The following is a 22,691-nucleotide window of genomic DNA, read 5'->3' on the forward strand; positions in this document are numbered from 1 at the left end:
TGCAAAGAGACCTTAACTACTTTAAAATAAAATAAAAAATATTTCGTCACTAGAGCTGGAGCCCTAGTGGCATAGTGGTTAAGTGCTACGGCTGCTAACCAAAAGGTCAGCAGTTTCAATCTACCAGCTGCTTCCTGGAAACCCTATGGGGCAGTTCTACCCGTCCTATAGGGTCGCTATGAGTCTAGCTCGACTTGATGGCAATGGGTTTGGCTTTTTTTTTTTTTTAGTACTGGATTGTTGTACACAGGGTTGCTATGAGTCGAAATCGACTCAAGGGCACCTACCTGGACTAGATTTGCTCTTGTATAATGAAAGAAATGAATAAGCACTATTCATAATGGCCTTCTTAAAAATATGCCAGAAAAGAGCAGGTGAGGAGTTGCAGCATCCAAACTCTTACCGCTAGTAAGAAATTAAGAGTCACATACATTAAAAAAAAAAAAAATTTTTTTTTTTTTTTTTAACATTAGATCAGGTTAATAGATCCCGAGTACAGGCTGGGGGCAAGTTTAAGAACTGAAAACATAATGCCCAGCACTTTGTAAGTTACATCTGAATGTAAAAAGGAAAAAAACTTTCAGAGACATTGTTCTCTACAAGATTACAAAGGCTACTACTTGCTACTTCTGTCAACTTCTAAACTTAAAAAAAGTTAACAAAGAAAGACTTCTATCTTTTACAGGATTCTTCTTAAAGAGAAACTATGCTATCGAATCCAATAAAAAAGTTTTCTGAATAAGCACTTCTAGCAGAGCTGTTTGATACTAGTATTTTATTATCAAGAATAGATTTTAAAATGCACATAAAGGTGTCATGGAAGTAAGGCCTGGTGACCTGCTTCCCAAAGGTTACAGCCTTGAAAACTCTATAGAACAGTTCTACTCTGTAACACACGGGGTTGCCATGAGTTGGAATGGACTCGATGGCAATCAATAATACCAACGGTATCACTGAAAGTTTGTAGGGGACAGAAATGATCTAACACATTTCAAGCCGTAACTTGCTGGAAATGTTATTTAATACCACAAATTTTCTTAGATTGTATTTTGTCCTTAGTCTTTGAGTTTGTAGAATTGTAGAAAAAAGGTAAGTGCCACCTGAGGGAAAGACTGGCTTCCTACTTTGTATACAGGGACAACAACATTGTGCAAAATTCAACTCCTAAGAAAACTCCAGGCATTTGTTGAACTTAATGCCACTGGTTAAGTAAATGTCATTCAGCAAAAGAAAAGCTTTTTATTCAGGACCTGAAACCCATTTTGCAGTGGTCTCATTTTTTTTCCAAAGTGTATTAACTTCTATGTTGTATACCTTACAGCTTGAAATCTTCTACAGATGCTATTGGGCATAACACCGTATAGGTTTCAAGCATGAAACCAAATATCACAAGAGGTTTAAAAGCACTTGAATTTTCTTTCCCAGGTAACCACAACATTTGTTCATTGTATTAATGCCTAGGAGCAAAATTGCACCTAACAACACTCTTATTATACTAAAAGTCAAGCTTATATTTAGAGATGCCGGCTTGCTGTACAGAGGGGTATTCTCCTCCCCCACAGGGAATAAAATTAAGTCCCCTGGAGAGCAGGATGATAACTCCCAGCAATAAAGCACTGGATTATTTCTCTCTAATTTCACCCATTGGCTTTTTAACCAGGTTCACCCTTCCGCATTAAAATATTAAGTCTTTGTAAGTGTCTAACGATAGAAGGGCCTTTACAGAATTGGGTGTTTTCTGCAGGTGAGATTTTACATTTTGAATTCCCTCCTCTCAAATTACTTTACAAAAGGGATTAACTGCTCTCTTTATTCAATACGTTAAGATCAAGCTTGTGAAAAGAGTTCCCTAAGAATTTTCATACTTCTGGGCACGGAAGTCTATAAAGTTAATCTCTGAAACAACATATCAAGCTTACAGGTACAACGTTGAGGGAAGTGAGCCAATTCAGCTCATTTTACCTTCCATTTTCCCTTTTGAACTTTTGACACAATCATGACTATATCTGACTCATTCTAATAGAGCAAGTAGACCCCACCTTTTGGGGAGGGGGAGTAGGAGGGGAATATCCCTTCTCTTCTATGACTAGCTTATAGTTGGATAGTTTATATATTAAAGGATCATGGTTTAGTTTAAGAAAATTTTTATTTAGTTTTCGTACCTGGCTATAATTTCTCTTCTTGTGTGAAGACTCCTTTAGAGCTTTGATAAAGCTGTGTCAAGAAATTTTTAATATTATTTGCCCATTACATTTAGAGTAATTAAGTTCTGCTTGTTAACTCCTTCTTCACCACAACAGAACCAAAATCAAATCCACTGCCACCTAGTCAATTCTGACTCATATCGACCCTATAGGACAGAGTAGAACTACCCATAGGGTTTCCAAGGCTGTAATCTTTACAGAAGCAGACTGCCACATCTTTCTCCCTGGGAGCGACTGGTGGGTTTAAACCGCCAACCGTTTAGTCAGCAGCTGAGCAATTAACCACTGGGCCACCAGGGCTCCCTTCTTAATCATTTCAAGAACTTTAAATTCAACTTACTTGATCAAAATAGACACATGGAAAGTGCTAAGGTTTTCTGTTTAAGCCACTGAATTATCACAGTTAATTACCAAACATCTCTGAGCAGGAAAGTGATATGCTAAAACTCTAGGCTTGAGTTACAGCAGTAGCAAAGGAGGTTACAGAACAAAGAAGTTAACACAGAAACAGAACCCATAGAATTTGACAGATTAGCCGCATGTATGCATAAGGAGCAGCGCTTTATTTCCTAATGGGTAAAAGTGTCAAACTCTTCGGCCACTTGTATGAAATAATAATATTTGTAGGAAATATTTTACCTGCTCTTTGTAGGAAATAATAAATCAGCCAATATGATCTCAGTGATCAGAGAAAAGCAAAAGTAAAGTCTATCATCAGGCAAGAACCACAGCCTAAGCCACAGTCTTCATCTGTATCTGTATACGTGTGTGTTAGTAAATGCAGAAGAGGGTAAGTTTGAGAGATCTTTGTCTACTTTCAGACTTTTCAGTTTCACTCACAGGGTTATGAAAACTCTACGAATCATGTCTCACTGCATATACGAAACAAACACAGGGGTTCCTATAAATATTTATATCAAATACTCAACACTTTTAAAAGTAAGCTGTGTAGCTCTCACTAATGTCTATATGAAGAAACCCAATATGAACAATAATTTAAAGGTATCCCAGAGCTAAGGACCAAAATAACACTTATAAAGGCAGAGAATTATAATTATCTGCTTCTCAAAAAGTTAAGTTTTATGCCTAGAAGCCATAAAGTCTACAAAAACTATTTTATTTTATATTTAAAATATGCCTTTGTTAATCATTAAAAGCTAAATTCTAGTTAATTTGTTACCATCATTTAAAAACACAAGGAGCCCTGGTGGCAAAATGGTTAAGCTCTCAGCTGATAACCAAAAGGTCTGTGGTTCGAACCCACCAGTGGCTCCAATCCACCAGTGGCTCTGCAGGAGAAAAGACCTGGCAACCTGCTCCCAAAAAGATTACAGCATAGGAAACCCTATGGGGCAGTTCTGCTCTGTCCTACAAGGTCACTAACTCTGTCCTACAAGGTCACTATAGGTCAGAATTGACTTGACGGCACATGACAACAACTTAGTAACATTTCTTTGGAAAACTGTAGATAGATCATCTATATTATTGAGGGAGCGAGAAACCAAGAACATATTAACATTCACATCTGGCACTGAAAGGAGCTTTAAAAATCATATCTAAATATGGGACTCTAATGTTAGAAAGTCAGAGCAAAAAAGTCAATCCAAAATCACCATTCCATGCCCTACCCTACCCACTGAAGTAAAAAAATCAATAGTTCTTAAACCTGGTTATGCCTTAGAATCACCTGGGAAGCTTAAACAATTTCTTAATGGCAGTATAACACATATAGGAGCTTTGGTGGCACGATGATTAAGCATTTGGCTGCTAACTGAAAAGCTGGCAGTTCAAATTCACCAGCTGCTCCATGGGAGAAAAGAAGTGGCAATCTGTTCCCATAAAGATTCCAAAAAAACCAAACCAAACGCAGTGCTGTCGAGTCGATTCCGACTCATAGCAACTTTATAGGACAAGGTAGAACTGCCCCATAGAGTTTCCAAGGAGCGCCTGGTGGATTCGAACTGCCGGCCCTTTGGTTAGCAGCTGTAGCACTTAACCACTACACCACCAGGGGTTCCCCATAAAGATTACTGTCTAGAAAACCCTATTGGGCAATTCTACTCTGTCCTGTGGGGTCACTGTGAGTCAGAATCAACTTGACAGCACACAACAGCATAACATATATAGAAAAATGTACAAATACTAAAGGATACCTGTAGCTCAATGAGCTTTCACATGGTAGCAACCTGGGTACTCTTTTAAAAAAACAGTCAGGCCAGCTAAATCAGAATTTCTAAGGAAATTGGCCCTTTTAAAAAGTTCCCCAATGATTAGTACATAACAGGATTAGAAACTATTATATCACATGTCTGCCTGGTTCAAAAGATCATAAAAGCAGCTAAAGCTGTACTTATAGAGAAATTCACAGCTATAAATACCTATATTTAAAAAGAAAGATCTCATATAAACAGCCTAACTTCTACCTTAGGAAACTGAATCAGAGCGGAAATAAATGAAATAGAGAAAATATAAATGAAAAGCCTTCAATGCTTCAATCAAAGCATAGGAGACTTCAATCATCTTTGATATTATTTTCAGTATTTGTTTCACAAAGCTTTTGACATATACTAATAACGAGAGAAAAAATCAAAGTCAGTAACCCTACTAGTTGTCATATCTTCTCTTTCTTACCTTCAATTCTCACAGAGAATCACTTCGTATAAAAGTACACACTCTGTGATATTCTATATTAGAATAGTGGTTAAGATCTCAGTTTCTGTCTAGGTTCAAATCCCATCAATACCACTTAGCTATGTGACTTGGGTAAGTTAACTTCTCTGTTTATCATTTGCTCATCTACAAATAGGGATAACAATGTGAAAGTATATTGTAATAGATGATTTAGAGCTTAAATTAATCCAGATGATTTATTTTGTACTACTTTGGAAATCATACTATATGGGATAATTATTTTGAAACAAATTAGATTTGTAACACTGGAAGACCATGGTCTTGTAATATGATCTCACATAGTTGTTGCAGTGATTAAATGAAGTAATACATATAAAATGCTTAGAACTGTACCTAACACTATAAGTGCACAATAAGTCTTTCTTTGTTTTTCTTATATTGCTCCTTTTGCATATTCTTCAAACTTAAAAGCTTAGCAAAAAGTTCTCATACTATAATAAATTCTTCTATATCTTTTACCAATTGTTACTATTCTGATACATATGACTTGTAAATCTTCTATACACACGCACAGAATTACTTTTGTTAAGCCATTTGAGAATAAGACGCAGACAAAATAACCCCTTTACTCCTCAGTACTTCATTGTTAATCTTCAATAAAAGACATTCTCTTATATAACCACAGAATAATGACCAAATACAGGACATTTTACATTGTATACAGTCCATATTCAAATTTTACCAGTTGTCCCAATGGTATCCTTCCTAACTTTTTAAAAAGCAGAATCTAATCAATAATTAAGCACGCACTTAGTTGTCTCTTTCAAACCAAAAACCAAACCTATTGCTGTCGAGTCGATTCCATAGAATTCTAGGCTGTAATCTTTACCAAAGCAGACTGCCACATCTTTCTCCCGCTGGTGGGTTCAAACTGCCAACGTGTTTCGGTTAGCAGCCGAGTGTTTTAACCACTGCACCAGCAGGGCTCCTTTTAGTTGTCTTTTTATTCTCCTTTAATACAGAAAGGTACTCCCCTGCCCTTTTTGCCATTTAAGACACAGACATTTTTAGAGTCCAGACCAGATATTTGAGACATATTCTGCATTTGGGTTTGTCTGGCCGACTCCTCACGACCAGCTGCATGTTATGCATTTTTGGCAGGAATGTGCCTAAATGATGTTGAAGCCTTCTCACTGCATCACATCAGGAGAAGCATGTGTCAGTTTGCCCCACAACTGGATCACCTGGTTAACATTAGGCCAGTGAAGTTACTCTTTTTTTAGTTAAAAAGATTTCTCTCTTTTTTTTTTAATTCTTGCACCTGCCCTTCATAATAAAATTTGGTGCCATTCAGAACTTGCCTAGCTAAATTAAAAACTTACAGAACTGTCAGAGCACAATTTACATTTTTTAAGTGAAGTTATTTGCCTGCCTTTAACCATTAGGAAAGGAGCCGTAGTGGTGTAACATTTAAGCACTTGGCTGCTAACTGAAAGGTTGGTGGTTTGAACTCACCCAGGAGCTCTGCAGGAGAAAGACCTGGTGATCTGATCCCGTAAAGATTACAGACTAGAAGAACCGAAGGTCGGGAATGGGAGATTGTTGACATGTCGTGGGGTTGGTAACTAATGTCACAAAACAATACGTGTGCTAATTGTTTAATGAGAAGCTAGTTTGTTCTGTAAAACTTCATCTAAAGTACAATACTAAAAAAAATAAAACTGTAAAAAAAAAAAATTACAGCCTAGAAAACACTATGGGTAGTTAGTTCTACTCTGTCACATGGGGTCACTATGAGTTGAAATCGATTCCATGGCACCTAACAACTACCACCACCACCATCAAGAGAGAGACTGGTTTACTGCAGGAAAGCCAAATACAGTGCAGATACGCAAGATACGTAAACACGTATGTTCAGAACTGGTGGATTTAGTAGACAGAGTAAGAAGAGGGTTGGTTTATAGTCCACTTGGCTATGGATATTTGTACCTGGTCCAGGAGAAACTCAGCTTCTGTGTACCTTGCCTTTTCATTTGCAAGATGAGAATACGTTTTATTCAGCTCATGAAAAGATGATGGACTAATTATATAAGATACCTGAGGTATTCAGAAAACTAGAAAAGAACAAGACTAAAAACCTGCAGAGAACTGATCAATATTATTTTGTTGCTGTTTTTGTTCTAATAATATACCAGAAGACAAAACTTCAAACAAATGAAATGTTATAAGATGTCTGTGTATCTGTATAACCCAAAACCGAACCTGTTGCCCTCGAGTAGATTCCGACTTGATAGCAACCCTATAGGATAGAGTAGAACTGCCCCATAGGGTTTCCAAGGAGTAGCTGGTGGATTCGAACTGCTGACCTTTTGGTTAACAGCCATAGCTCTTTACCGCTGTGCCACGAGGGCTCTATATACCTGATTAAAAAAAAAAAACTCATAGATGCTCTTAAACTGTTATTTATATTTAAAAAACAAAACAAAAACAGCCATTTTCCAAAAGTAAAGTACAGAGTAAGACCATCAGGAATACAAACTGACATTATAATACTGAAGAACGGATTTTTGAAACCTTGGTACAGAGCGCTAAAACAAGTGCTCCCTTCAAATCTAAACACAGGAAGCTGCAACATTACTAGTCTCCAAAAAGGCAGGCCTTACACTGGCTGACCTATTAAAGTCAGCAGCTACAGATACCCTATATGTAACCTGATTATCACTGATTACCAAGCAGAAAACCAAGCCTCAAGATGTGATCACCTGAATATAGCTTAACAATAGATGTTAGAAAAATGTTTACTAGGTGTTTCTAGTATTTCTTCAGATAGTGTCACGTGTACATTTAAAAAAAGAGACTGGCAACGACATCAAAAGTATACTCAATAGGCCATAATCTATTCAACCAATCCTAAGAGATGTAAATGGATGCCCCACTACAGTTCTCATTAACGGCTGCATTTCTCCAAATATCTGCATCTAGAGATAAAGGATAAGCTGAGAAGTGCTTAAGCTATTACCTCTCCCTTCAGTACTTTTGATACTTGTTTTACCCAATCTGGAACCGCATGAATAACTGGAGATATGGTTTATAACCTAGATGAACTCTAAGTATGGCTGGGGAGAAGTCATTTAAGTGGAAGAATAAGCTTTTAGTCTGGAGAACCTTTGAAATGTAGATTGTCACTAAGCCAAGGTATTTAGTTTAGTTTCTTTCTTTCATTTTTTTTTCTTTCTATTCTTCTTTTTTAAAATAAGGACATGGCCTACCAGTGATACGATTCCCCGTTACTTTAAAAGAAGAACCCTTATGGTGTAATTTCCAAAACACTAAAAAAAACAAAACAAAACAAAAAACCGTTATTTAGACCTGTTTAATGCATAAACCAAGTAATTCCATATACCTTTTCAACTTTCATCAATATTAATTCTGCTTTGGTCTTCCTTATTCATTGCCCAGCTTTCATATGCGTATGAGGCGACTGAAAATACCATGGCCTGGGTCAGGTGCACCTTAGTCCTCAAAGTGACATCTTTGCTTTTTAGCACTTTAAAGAGGTCTTTTGCAGCAGATTTGCCCAATGCAATATGTCATTTAGTTCTTGGCTGCTGCTTCCAGAGGAATTGATTGTGGATCCAGGTAAAATGAAATCCTTGACTATTTCAATAGTTTCTGTTTAACACAATATGTACACATGCATATATAAGGTTGCGAGTCCTTGTGGTGCAGTGGTTAAGAACTACAGCTGCTAACCGAAAGGTCAGCAGTTCGAATCCACCAGCTGCTCACTGGAAACCCTTTGGGGCAGTTCTACTCTGCCTTACAGGGTTGCTATGAGTCAGAATTGACAGCAATGGGTTTTTGGTTTTTACGTTAGGTTGAGTTTGCATAGTGGGCTCATAAAAAGGTCTCCTTACAATTAAAAAAATTAGAATAATGCATGTTCATTTGTAGATATTTCATTTTGGTATATAACCACTCAGTATACAAATACAAATCTTGTTTTTACTAAATATACTTATATTATTAGCTTCTCACTTGGTATCCTTAACATGATTAAATACAGACATTATCTAGGTGGGAGGCAGTATATACAATGGTTAGGCATACAGGCTCTGTAAACAGATACTCTGGTTTCAATCCCAACTCCTTCATTAAGCAGCTCTCTGACTCTGGGCAAAAAAATGCAATTGATGAGAGCTGACTGAGGCCGCTATATATACCTAGGGAATTTACATACTTTTCTTAGAATAAGCTCCTAAAGGTTGCAAACTGTTCTTCGGAGAAGCTATTTTGCTGTAGAGGAAGGAACATAACTGCAGCAGGCTATTACTTTGGTTGCTGTTATGGGTTGAATTGTGTCCCTCTAAAATGTGTGTTCGAACCCTAACCCCTATACCTATGAATGGAGCCCTGGTGGCACAGTGGTTAAAAGCTACGGGTTACTAACTAAAAGGCTGGTAGTTTGAATCCACCAACTGCTCCTTGGAAGCCCTATGGAGCAGTTCTACTCTGTCTTACAGGGTCGCTATAAGTTGGAATGGACTCAACAGCAATGGGTTATAGGTGGGGATGTAATTCCACTTGGGAACAGGGTTTTTCTCTGTTATGTTAATGGGGCCATCAGCGTAGGGCCCTGTTCTAAACTCAATCGCTTCTGAGTTTTAAGAAACAGCATGGACATAGAGATAAGTAAGCACAAATGGAGGGAGACAGATGCCTGTGAAGATCACCAAGGAGCCAAGGACTGCTAGCTACTAGAACCTGAGATAGACAAGGAGGGCCTCCTCCTACAGCCACACTGAATTTGAACTTCTAGCCTCCTGAACTGTGAGAAAATAAACTTCTGTTCTTTAAAAGCCACCCACTTGCGGTATTTCTGTTGCAGCAGCACTAAGAAACTAAGATAGTGGCCTACAATAAAACGATGTCTCCCAGTAGTTAAACCTCTTTCTGTATCCTCTCCCATGTTGGCTTGGACATATGACTGTCTTTGATCAATGGTGTACTAACTAGCAAGCACTTGTACACTGGGGCTTGTCCACTTGGAATATTTGCTCATCAATATTTGTTCTCTTGGAACCTAGCTACCATTCTGTGAGAAGTCTAGCTATCCACATGGAGGAGAACTGAGAACCCCATCAACTGTCCCAGCTGAGCTCCTGGCTGGCAGCCGGCACCAACGTACCAGCCATCTGATTGAGCCATCCTGGAAATAAATTCTCCCGTCCCAATTACTGTGCTCCAGCAGGTGCCATGTGGAGACAGAGACAAGCTGTCTCTTCTAAGACCTGACTAAACTGCAGACTTGTGATAAAATGAATGTTTGATTCTTATTTTAAGCCACCAAATCTTGGGGTTGTTTGTCACACAACAATATATAATCGAATTAATAACCTAACCTTGGTAGAATTTTGCTACGTAAGAGTCAAAGAGACTCTGAGAGGACAGTATTTCGTATATAAAAACTTGGTACCTTAAGTGTAGACTGTAATTTCTTTTTAATTCTTTGCTGTTTACTTCTTTTTTGCTTCCTTATTAGCTCCTGATTGTGTTCTGAATAACTGAGGTTCCCAGATAATCCAAAGTAGTTAATTCATTCTGGATTTTTTGGCAAGTGAATGTTCCTTCATTAAGAATCTGATAAAATGGGCTACACTGGTTTTTCCATGCTAAACAAAGGCAAGGTTATAAAATGAAAGATTGAGTTGCTCTGCCTACAATAAACAACTTGATAAACCTTCAACTAAGAATACATAATATGAAAGAGTTTGCTACCTATATTATAAAAGAATGAAGCTGAAATCCTTTTCCAAAACACAAAATAGTACCTGGAAAGCTATAAAAATACAAAAAAGGGTGTTTAATGAGTCTAAGGCATAAGTGATACATATGTTAATAGACTCTTTTCAAAGAGTCAGAGTGATTAGCTATAAGAGCAACTAGACAATGACATTAAACACTATATACATATATGTTTTAAATCTGCAGATTGACAGCAATGCCATTACAACATCTTACTCATTTCATAAAGCCCTACAAAGAGTGATTATTGTTCTAATAGCCGGACAGTACCCAAATCACTACCACAAAAATCTTCATTTTATTAGAAATATTAGAAATGTAAAGAAACTTTGTCTAAGAACCTACATAATAAACCATGGCTAAGAGCACAGGCAATAAGAGGAACTGTAACTAGTCATCAAAGGTTTCAATGCATAAATAATTAGATCAGCACAATTTAAAGTATTTTCTGGCAGCACATTCTCTTTGTTAGATATAATCAATATTTGAGGTTGGACTGGACAGCAGGATGTTCTGGTTCTTTTCCTCATAATTTAAGTCATTTCTGAGTACTCTGTCTAACCTCTTTTCTTCCCATACTTGCCCTTCCTTGCCCTCTGCCCTGAGTTGTAAAGTTTGTGAGAAAAGGAAATCATTACAGGTTCTTCAATTCTAGTCCTCAAAGTCTACTTAGAAGTGTGGTAAATAAAGATATTTTAAGTCAGGACATTCGTAAATATTAATTATAAAGTCTCATGAACCACAGTAAAATTCTGCTGAAGATCATTTAAAAGTGGCTGCAGCAGTACATTGACAGGGGACTGCCCAAAATTCAAGCTGGATTCAGAAGAGGACATGGAACCAGGGAAATCACTGCTGATGTCAGAGAGATCCTTGCTGAAAGCAGCGAATACAAGAAGGATGTTTACCTGTGTTTTACTGACTATGCAAAAGCATTCGACTGCATGGTTCATAACAAATTAAGCATAACACTGCAAAGCATGGGAATTCCAGAACACTTACTTGTTCTCATGAAGAACCTGTACTTAGATCAAGAGGTAATCATTCAGATAGAACAAAGGGATGCTGCATGGTTTAAAGTCAGGCAAGGTGTGCGTCGGGGTTGCATCCTTTCACAATACTTATTCAGTCTGTATGCTGAGCAAATAATCTGAGAAGCTGGACTATAAAAAGAACAATGAGGCATCAGGATTGAAGGAAGACTCATTAACAACCTGTGTTATGCAGATGACACAACCTTATCTGCTGAAAGTGAAAAGACGACGAAGCACTTACTGATGAAGGTCAAAGGCTACAGCCTTCAGTATGGATTACACCTCAACATAAAGAAAATAAAAATCCTCATAACTGGACCAATAAGCAACATTATGATAAATGGAGGAAAGACTGAAGTTGTCAAAGATTTCATTTTACTTGGATCCACAATCAACAGCCCTGGAAGAAGCAGTCAAGAAATCAAACAATGCACCGCATTGAGCAAATCTGTTGCAAAAGACCTCTTTGAAGTGTTAAAAAAGCAAAGATGTCATCTTGAAGACAAAGGTGCCCCTGACCCAAGCCATAGCGTTTTCAATTGCCTCATATGCATGTGACAGCTGGACAATGAATAAGGAGGACCAAAGAAGAATTGATGTCTCTGAATTATGGTGTTGGTGAAGGATACTGAATATACCAAGGTCTGCCAGAAGAATGACTAGATCTGTCTTGAAGAAGCACTGCCAAAATACTCCTTAGAAGAGAGGGTGGTGAGACTTCGTCTAACATACTTTAGCCATATCAGGAGGGACCATCCCTAGAGAAGGACATCATGCTTGGTAAAGTACAGAGGGTCAGCGAAAAAGAGGAAGACCCTCAATAAGATGGACTGACACAGTGGGTCCAACAATGGGCTGAAACACAGCAAGAATTGTGAGGATGGCACAAGACTGGGCAGTGTTTCGTTCTGTAATATACAGGGTGGCTACGAGTTGGAACTGACTCGATGGCACCTAACAACAATCTATACATTTAAGAAGCTCAATAAACTCTGAGTAGGGTTAAACACAAAGAGATTCATACCTAGACACATCATAGTCAAACTGATGAAAGCCAAAGACAAGCAGAAAATCTTGAAAGTAGCAAGGGAAAAATGATTATCACATACAGGGGCCTTATGATAAGATTAACAGTTGACTTCTCATTAGAAATGAGAGAAAGATGCGGCAGTCTGCTCCTGAGAGAAAGATTACAGCCTTGGAAATCCTATGAGGCAGCTCAACTCTGTCATCTAGGGTTACTATGAGTAGAATCAACTTCACAGCAATGGGTTTTCTCATTGGAAACAACAGGAACCATAAAGCAGCAGGATGGCATATTCAAAGTAGGGAAAGGAAAAGAAAAAAAAAAAAATTCTGTAACCAGTATGGCAGGTAGAATTCTAAGATGAATCCCAAGATTCCTACCCCCTGGTGTACACACATCTCCTTGAATGTGGGTGGGAACTGTGAATATGATGGATGTCACTTCCATAAGGCAAAGGTTAAAGAATTTTACAGATATAATTCAAATCCCCAATGAGTTTGACTTTGAGTTAATGAAAAGGGAGATTATTATGAGTGGGCCTGACCTAATCAGATGAGCCCTTTAAAGAGGATTTATGCCTTCCCTGAAACCATAAAAATTCCTTCCCTGGCCTTAAAAAAGAAAGCTGTCTACAGCTGCAAGAAAATAAATTCTGCCAACAGCCATGTGAGCTTGGAAGAGGACCCTGAGCCTCAGGTGGGACTGCAACCATGGCCAACAATTTGATGCACGCCTTATGAGAACCTCAGCAGAGGACTCAGTTAAGCTATGCCCAGACTTCTGACTTACAGAAACCAGTGAACTAGTATTTGCTATTGTTTTAAGGTGCTAAGTTTGTGGTAATTTATTACATAGCAATAGAAAACTAATACATCCAGCAAAACTATTCTTCAAAAATGAAAAAAATGAAGTATTACCAGATAAAGACTGAGAGAAGTCACAGCTAGCAGATCCGCCTTACAAGAATTATTATAGAAAGCCCTTCAGGTTGAAAAAAAATGGCACCAATGGTAACCTGAATCCACATAAAGAAATAACACAGTAAATGTAATTATGTAGGTAAATACACAAAAAAACAAACAAAACCCATTGCTTTCGAGTTGATTCTGACTCACATACAAGACAGTATAACTACATTTTTCTCTTCCCTTAACTGATTAAAAAGTCAACCGCAAAAAACAATTTTAAGACTGTATTCTTGGACTTATAATTGAAAATGATGTAATATGCATGATATTAACAGCACAAAGGGAGGGTAAGGAAATACAGCTATATTGGAGAAAAGTTTCTATATTATACTAAAATTAAGTTAGCACTAATCTGAAGTAGGCTGAAAAGCTAACAAAAAGCTAATAGGCGTATTATAATTCCTAGGTCAACCAGCAATAACATACAATAAGTTTTTTTTAAAAAAGTAGGAATTAAAATGGTCCACTAGAAAATATCTAACATAAAAAGAGTAAAGGAAGCACAGAGAAACAAAAAGGCAGGAGATACATAGAAAACAACTAGCAAAAAAAACCCCAAAAAACCCAAAACCCAAACCCATTGCTGTTGAGTTGATTCCAGCTCACACAGACCCTACAGGAAAGAGCAGAACTGCCCCATAGGGTTTCCAAGAAGTGGCTGGTGGATTCGAACTGCTGACCTTTTGGTTAGCAGCTAAACACTTAAACCACTGTACCCACCAGGGCTCCAATAGCAAAACAGCAGATGTAAACTCAATCATACCAATAATTTCATTAAACATAAATGGATTAAGCATTACACTCAAAAGGCAGTGATCATCAGACTGGATAAAAACAAGATGTCACTAGATCCTATCTACGAGATACACTTAAGATTCAAAAACAAACACAGGCTAAAGGTGAAAGGGTAGAAAGTGATACCTTATGCGAATAACCCTAAAAAAGTTGGAGTGGTTATGTTAATATCAGACAATATAGACTTGAAGACAAAACAAAATGTTAAGAACTGACACTAGCTTCTTGGCAAAAGATCATGAACAACTGCCTTCCTCCTTCATTCTGGTAATTTGAAGGGAAAGATCATATAAATGACTGCCTTCCCTCCCCCATTACTTTTGTTTCTATATTTAAAACACTATATTCTATAAGAATATAATTAAGGGACTCTGGGGCGAGTTCTACCTTCCTTAAGCATAGCCCAATGATAAACCAGACAGCCTGGGGGAAAAATGCAGATCTGGTCATTTATATCAGAAAAGTAATCATTTATTGAAAATCAACATTTTCATCTCTTTTTTGATGGTGCAACAGAAAGCTGGAACCATCCTTCAGATAATAATAATAGCAGCTAATACTGAATAAATGAGATAGTACATAAAGTCTATTAACACGTCATTTAATTCTCACAACTCTGAGGAAGATACTAACACTCTCATCTTTAGGTTGGAAAATAGGTACAGAGGGGTTAAGAAAATTGCCCAAGGGCTCTCAGTTAAAAGATGGGGGAAAAGTGGGCTATGAATCCATATCTATAATTTCAGTGTTCTTAACCCTCAAAGAGCAAAAACTTACTTAGTGGAGGGTCTAAAAGAATGGAAGTCCCTAGTACAGACAGTCCCAGGTTTTGAATATCTGACCCATAGTTATGAATCAACCCTTATAAAGCCTATTATATTAAAAATTTGAGCTACATACAATGGTTCGTAATAATAAACACGTGCTACTTTGCAACGGGTATCAAAACATTATTATTACTGTATTATAATGTTAAAGACATTTTAGTGTATCTGGAAGTGTTTCTTTAAAGTTTTTATGCATAAAAAGGTACAGTATACACTATGACAAACATTTGACTAACTGACATTAGGTAGAAACTATACCTGTTCTTACTCAAAGACGGATTTAAGAATGGAACTAGTTAGTAATCCAGGGACTGACTATGCGTAAGTACTCACAATATTTCTGCTCCTAGTCACACCTCTCTAGACTACACAAAATACTGAAGTCGGCCCCCAGTACTTGGTAGGGAAAGATGGCCCCAGGTGAGGCCAAACTGATCAACTGGAAGAAAAGTCTACCTACTCAAAAAGGACACTAGAACAATATAAGCAAGTTAACGAAGCCCAACAAGAATATGAGACATGGGCTCAGGTCTTCTGTTGGCAGGGCAGGGGTAGAGAGCTCTATATACGGACTGATGGAGAATGAGAGAAACAAAATGTAATGTCAGGGCAAGTGTGGTAATTAACAATACTAAATAGCAACTATTAATTTAAGAATAAAATTTCTCTGCAAATTCTGGCATAGAACACAATTCCTAGCAATACCAATATCAAAAACTGCAAGATGTCTCTGAAACCACATGAAACTAACTGGGAACAAACAGTACTCTTTCAATAAAGTCAGATGAAACTGAGACAAACACTAATCAGAACAGCAAGGTATCAGTGGTTGCAAAAGAAAGTGTTTCAACAATCGAACAATCTTTATACAAGTGACCTGTTCAACAACCAAGAATTTAAATTAGGAAGCTGTAAGAATGGAAGTTCTCTATGGTATCTCAAAGAAGCTATAACTGCTTTGGCTTTGTAGCTTGTTAAAGATGGCAATTCTTAATTCTCACCAATTTTTTTTTTTAATAAAATTGGTGTTTATGAAAAGAATATACCAACGTGTATACTTGAGGACAAAACTGATTTATAAAAATGCTTAAAATATAAATTTAATATCTACCAGAAATTTGTCTTAAGTTTGCCTACACAAGCACTTAAGTCATTCAGACTTCAATGATTTAATCTAACAAACTTCTCGGAGACCTTTATAAAGAACCTTTGAAGAAGGGCAGGAAGGGTGTTGGGGAAGCACTTTTTCCACTGGCCCACAACAAGACTGATTAAAAAGGTCCAAACCAAGAGATAACCCCAGGGGGTCTGAGCTGAAATCTTCGTATGGGCTGCGGCTCTCAACATACCTGAAAGCAGATACAACTGAAGTCTGTATGAGACCAGATAATTTTCACATCTTTAACATCTAACCTAAACAGGACTGAAGAGAAAGGAGTAAGATAAAGAGCACCATTTACTCTCATCCCAGTTCACTTTTAGTTAAGCTATGGTAGTCAAAGTAAACCATAGATTATAAACTTGTGTTCAATTTCCTAACTTAATAAAATGTTCCTATCCAAAAAATGTCTCTAACCTTTATTTGGTTCGATGAAGAAAAAAAAAAATTTTTTTCCTATCTTCACCAGTAGAGAATGGGGTGTATATGAAATCAGTGCCATATACGGTGCTTGGCACAGGGGTAGCAGTAACCAGATCGTTAGAAACACAGTATAATGAGGCAAATGCAAAGAAACTCAAGAGAAAAGGCTCTGTGTACACTGATCCCTTCATTTATGAGCCATTCTGTATATTCCATAGACAGGCCAATATCACTTAAAAGTAAAGACAAGTCAAACAAGTCAACTTCAATTCCAAGGAAATTGGACAAACAGACGTCTGGTAGTTTGAGTATAACACTTCAGCAAATCATTGTTTGCTGTGAGATGCCCTCACTCTTACCTGAGACATGAAATATAACGCAGTACTGAGTTTAGAGATCACATCACCACCATAAAGTATAGAAAATGAATGAGGGCTGTAGGCTGAAATAAGAATTTATTCAGAGACAGCCAAAAACACGATTCTACAGCCTGAAAGAAGAGACAGGTCCAGACATAAAGTATTGGTGTCAGAACTAGGAGTTATCTATACAAGAGCTGTTAGCAGAAGGGTACCAAGGAATAACACCTTGTAGGCTAACCTCAGAAATCTTTAAAGTCAAATAACAAGTCCCAAAAGCAATCAGGAGACTAGGATGCCCCTGCACTTAACTCCCTTGAAGGCATAAACTGTGCTAATCTGCTTACTTCTAATTAGCTTGTACCAAAAAAGGATTTAAGGGGGCTGAAACTATGACTGAGACAGAAAAGAACACAGTACAGTAAGAGCTCAGTCTGCTGTTAATACAGAACAGGTCTGAATCCTGGCTTTGCCATTTACTGACACAGTAACCTTTGGTCATGTCTTTAAGCACTCTATGCCTCAATTTCCTCATCTTAAAATAAAGATGCTAAAGAATAAACGAGAAAATGTATATGAAGTACTTAGAATAACAGAGTTTAGCATTTGTTTTTTTTTTTTTAAACATTCATTCTCTTCATTGACCACCATGCCTATATATATATTTTTTTTTCAGTGGATTAAGAGATATCATTCCCTTACCAGCTCACAATTGTAGAGGTGGCAATATTCAAATTTATGGCTAGTCCATAAATTTGATTTTATCAATAGTTCATAAATTTTATTATATCAAAGATTCTCCCTTGGTTAAGTCTCCTTCCATATATTTATCCTTCCTCTTCTCCTTTATTCATCTACCTCTTCAGTTACATATCTTCTAAAAAGGGTGGAAATCTGACAACTTGTAGAATGAAAGCACAGAGGATGAGCAAGTCTATAGCTTCTCACTTTCTTATGCAGTGAATCTGTATTAACAGCATTAGACGCAAACCCAGTTTGAAAACTAGAGCTGAAGCAAAAGTGATACTAGACAGTATCTTCCCCAGCTTTGTCCAAAAGAACTTTCTGCAATGACAGAAACATTTTATAACCAGTGCTGTATTTATTATACGATAGACCCACTAACTAAATGTGCCTATTGAGCATTTGATGTGTGGCTACAACAACTGGGTAACTAAAATTTCAATTTTATTTCATATTCATTAACTTCCATTTAAACAGGCACATGTAGCTAATGGCTACTGTATTAGTCTGGGTAGTTCCAGACAAAGGCAGATCAAAGAACATATTCTTTCCAAATAATCCACTGAAGAGCTACATTCAGGTGGCCTACTTTAACCAATAAAGCTTTTCTTAAATAACTTTATGAATGTTTTATCAGATTCTATCTAATTATAATCCCTCCTCTACATTGCTCCATTAGCTCTGACATTCTTGAGTTTTCTTCGTATAGAAGCTCTGGGCTCAGTACATATTTGATACCTATTTTTAATATATTGCACAATCTTTTCTTACATCAGATTTTTAAAATCTATCCTACCACAAATGGATGCAGATGTTTCGAAAACAGATTACTCTTGCTCATTTTAAATGACCGCCTGAAGTTACAGCGCAGTTTTCTCAAAATGAAGGGAAAAAAAAAAAAATCACATGACATCTGAAAAAAAACGTGCAGTCATACATTTACTACCTGGAATGTTTAAATATATTCTGGACTTTGAGACCAAGAATCACAAGTTGCAAAAGTCAAAGTGCTTTTCTAATGTGGGCAACAGAATGGAAGATACTATTAGTTAAAAGACCTTACTTGGACTTATGAAGATTCAAAGGCCTAACGATAGGTATGAAACCTCTTTTAAGTTAAATTTTAATCAAGAGTCAACACCCTTAAGTATTCATCACCTAGTAATCATTATTTTACACTTGTCTAGTCTCAGAAACGATGCCTGGTGGCACTGTGGTTAAGAGCTCAGGCTGCTAACTAAAAAGTTGGCAGTTCAAATCTACCAGCTGCTCCTTGCAAGTCCTATGGGGTAGTTCTACTCTGTCCTATAAGGTTGCTATGAGTCGGAATCAACTTGGCCGCAATGGGTTTGGCTTGGTAATCTCAGAAATCCACCACCTCTCTGTCAGTTTGTCATACTGTGGTGGCTTGCAAGTTGCTAGGATGCTGGAAGGTTTGCCATCAATATATCAATTACCATTGGGGTCATCCATGGTGGACAGGATTCAGCAGAGCTTCCAGAATAAAATAGGTTAGGAAGAAACCTATTTAAGCAAGCTACTTCAGAAAATTAGCCAATGAAAACCTTATGAATCCCAACAGAATACTGTCTGATACAATGCTGGAAGATGAACCTACAGGCTGGAAAACACTACATAACAGCCACAATAATGGACTCAAATACACCAACGATCATGAAGATGGTGCAGGATCAGGCGACATTTCATTGCGTTATACATACGGTCACCTTAAGGTCAGAAATTAGCCTTCTCTCATACAAAGACACTAGATTACAACAAGGATAAACAACTGTAGTAAAGAATATGCAATTCTTTCCCTTATATTGAGGTAACTTTAAAAAATGCTTTGGTCACTTAGCATTGTTAACTTGACTTATACTTAGGCAAAGTAACTTAGTTTTCTCTTTAGTTTGGAAAAATAACCCCCTACTGCCTATTGGTTTAAGACTGGCTATTTTCAGTACTTCTAATCCCACCTCAACTTCAAAGTATAACCCTTTCAAATATAACGTGCCTTCATGAGATTCTCCTTTCTCTACCTATCAAAATCTATTCTCGAGAAGGGATCAAAACTCATTCACAATTAAGAAGCCAAAAATAATTAGAGGTCAATTGTATTTCTTGCAAATCAAATGACTCTTACTTTAAAATTTAAGACATCCACAAAAAGCAGAAAGCACTAAGAGAAATGACCTGTGTCATGAAAGCCATACTCTAGAAGGGCCTAGAAGGGCTAATCCCAATCACTTGTTTGCTACTTGTGGCAAAGCCTATTAGATGCCCAGAGTGTGTTCCCTTCTTCACATGGTTTCTAAGCTTGACCAAATTTCCCACTTTCATATGTAGCTACATGCAACCATGGGACAGGAATAGAAATGATACAGACAACTTCTGGATTGTGTCCTTCCAGGGCAGAAATATGTCTTCACCTTGTGGATATTATGTAAACTCATAGGCTAGTATGCGGATATGATGTAAACTCATAGTCAAGCCACCATACCAGCCCTAGACTGCTTCTAAGGCTTCTCTATGTGAAAACGAACAAACAACAAAAAACCTCTTTGGTCTTGAGGTCTTTGTGAAAACAGTTCAAAATGTACCCTAAATGATACCACCTTTCTGGCAATCTAGAGCCTAAATAAAACTTTCTATGTCTAAACTCCTAGGTTCTAGGTCAAATATTTCTTGGAAGATGTAGAACTTTGGCTGAAAACTTTAACTCTTTTAACTAAGGGATCAAATCAGTAAACAGCAGTATAAGGATTATAGTATTGCAAATGGAAAAACCAATCCTCAACTTTACATGGAATGGCAAGAGGCCCCGAATAGCTAAAGCAAAGTTGAAAGAAAAGAACAAAGTAGGAGGACTCACACTTCCTATTTTAAAACATAGTATACAGCTACAGTAATCCAAACAGCCTGGTATTGGTATAACAACAAAGACCAATGGGACAGAATTGGGAATACAGAAATAAACTCACGTTATCTACCGTCGATTGATTTTTGACAAGGATGCTAAGTCCACTTGATGGGGAAAGAAGACTCTCTTCAATAAATAGCACTGGAAAAGCTGGATTTCCACATGTGAAAAATGAAACAGGATCCGTACCTCACAACGTACACAAAAACAAATTCAAAATGGATTAAAAACCTGAATGTGAAAACTAAAACTGTAAAATTCTTAGAAGAACAAGCAGGGGCAATGATGTTGGGCCTAGCGTTTAACAATGAACTATCTAATATAATAACAAAAGCACAAACAGCAAGACAAAATAAATAGATGGAAAGTCATAAAAATTAAAAATTTTATTCATCAAAAGACTTTACCAAAAAAGTGAAAAGACAAGCTACCAACTTGGAGAATATCTTGGGAAACCACATATCTGATAATACCCTCATAACCAAAATATATACAAAACTTTGACAAACTTAATAACAAAAAGACAACCCAATCATAAAATGGGCAAAGGACCTAAATAGACATTTCCCCAAAGCGGACATTCAGATGGCCACCAAACACATGAAAAGACACTCTGTGTCATTAGTTATCAGAAAGATGCAAACCAAAACCACAATGAGATACCAGTTCACTCCCACTAGAATGATAAAGGAAACCCTGGTGGCGTAGTGGTTAAGTGCTATGACTGCTAACCTAAAGGTCAGCAGTTCGAATCCACCAGGTGCTCCCTGGAAACTCCATGGGGGCAGTTCTATTCTGTCTTACAGGGTCACTATGAGTTGAATCAACTTGATAGCAACAGGATGATCAAACCCTGATGTCTTAGTGGTTAAGGGTTATGGCTGTTAACCAAAAGGTCTGCAGTTTGAATCCACTAGGCGCTCCTTGGAAACCCCAATGGGGCAGTTCCACTCTGTCCTATAGGGCCGCGATGAGTTGAAATCGACTCGATGGCAATGGGTTTTTTTTGGGTTTAGGATGACTAAGATAAAATAAATAAATAAATAACAGAAAATAATAAATGTTGATGAGGATGTGGGGAAATTGGAACTCTTACCCTTTGCTGGTGGAGCTACTGTGTCACCACGATTAAGAGCTCAGCTGCTAACCAAACGGTCAGCAGTTTGAATCCACCAGCTGCTCCTTGGAAACCCTATGGCGCAGCTCCCCTCTGTCTTATAGGATTGCTATGAGTTGGAATCGACTTGAAAGTAATGGGTTTCTGTTTTTTTTTTATCTGTCTATTTTTTTTATCTACATAAATATATACATAGAGCCCTGGTGGCACAATGGCTATGCTCTGGCCTGCTAAGTGAAAGGCTGGTGGTTCGAACCCATCAGCCGCTCCACAAGAGAAAGATTTGACAGTCTGCTTCCGTAAAGATTACAGCCTTGGAAGCCCCAAGGGGCAGTTTTACTGTCCTACAGGGTCGGTAAGACTTGGAATCTGCTCAATGGCAACAAGCACATATGTATACATATGAAAGGATCTAGCACAATGCCTTGTACGTAATAGGTGCTCAAGTGACAGATCCCTTCACTTTTCAGCTTTAACGAGCACACACAAAAAAGTTTGACTTTTATAAGTATCACTAGCCAATTGTAATATTTTTTTCTTCAGGCTACCTCATCACAGCACATAATTTACCAGTAAGGTCTTTTCAGCTATTTATTTTTCCTGGGTGTAGCCTATCTACTGTAGGTCTCAAGGGTGCAAACACTGGGCTTTGCTTCAGAAAGTTCAGGCACTTGAGAC

The 22,691-nt window shown here is 37.5% G+C and overlaps 1 protein-coding gene and 1 long non-coding RNA gene across 2 annotated transcripts in view; both read right to left on the minus strand.

Annotated features, from left to right (window-relative positions):
- SNX3 (sorting nexin 3) overlaps positions 1-22,691 on the minus strand; it is a 38,507-nt gene that overhangs the window by 10,548 nt on the left and 5,268 nt on the right. The window lies entirely within an intron of this gene.
- Positions 205-20,951, minus strand: LOC135232192 (uncharacterized). The gene is made up of 2 exons (XR_010322553.1): positions 11,643-20,951; positions 205-10,507 (listed from the first exon to the last, which is right to left on the minus strand). It is a non-coding gene; the product is annotated as an uncharacterized LOC135232192 (long non-coding RNA).

The sequence above is a fragment of the Loxodonta africana genome, chromosome 1 (genome assembly GCF_030014295.1).
Source record: "Loxodonta africana isolate mLoxAfr1 chromosome 1, mLoxAfr1.hap2, whole genome shotgun sequence".
NCBI lineage: Eukaryota > Metazoa > Chordata > Mammalia > Proboscidea > Elephantidae > Loxodonta > Loxodonta africana.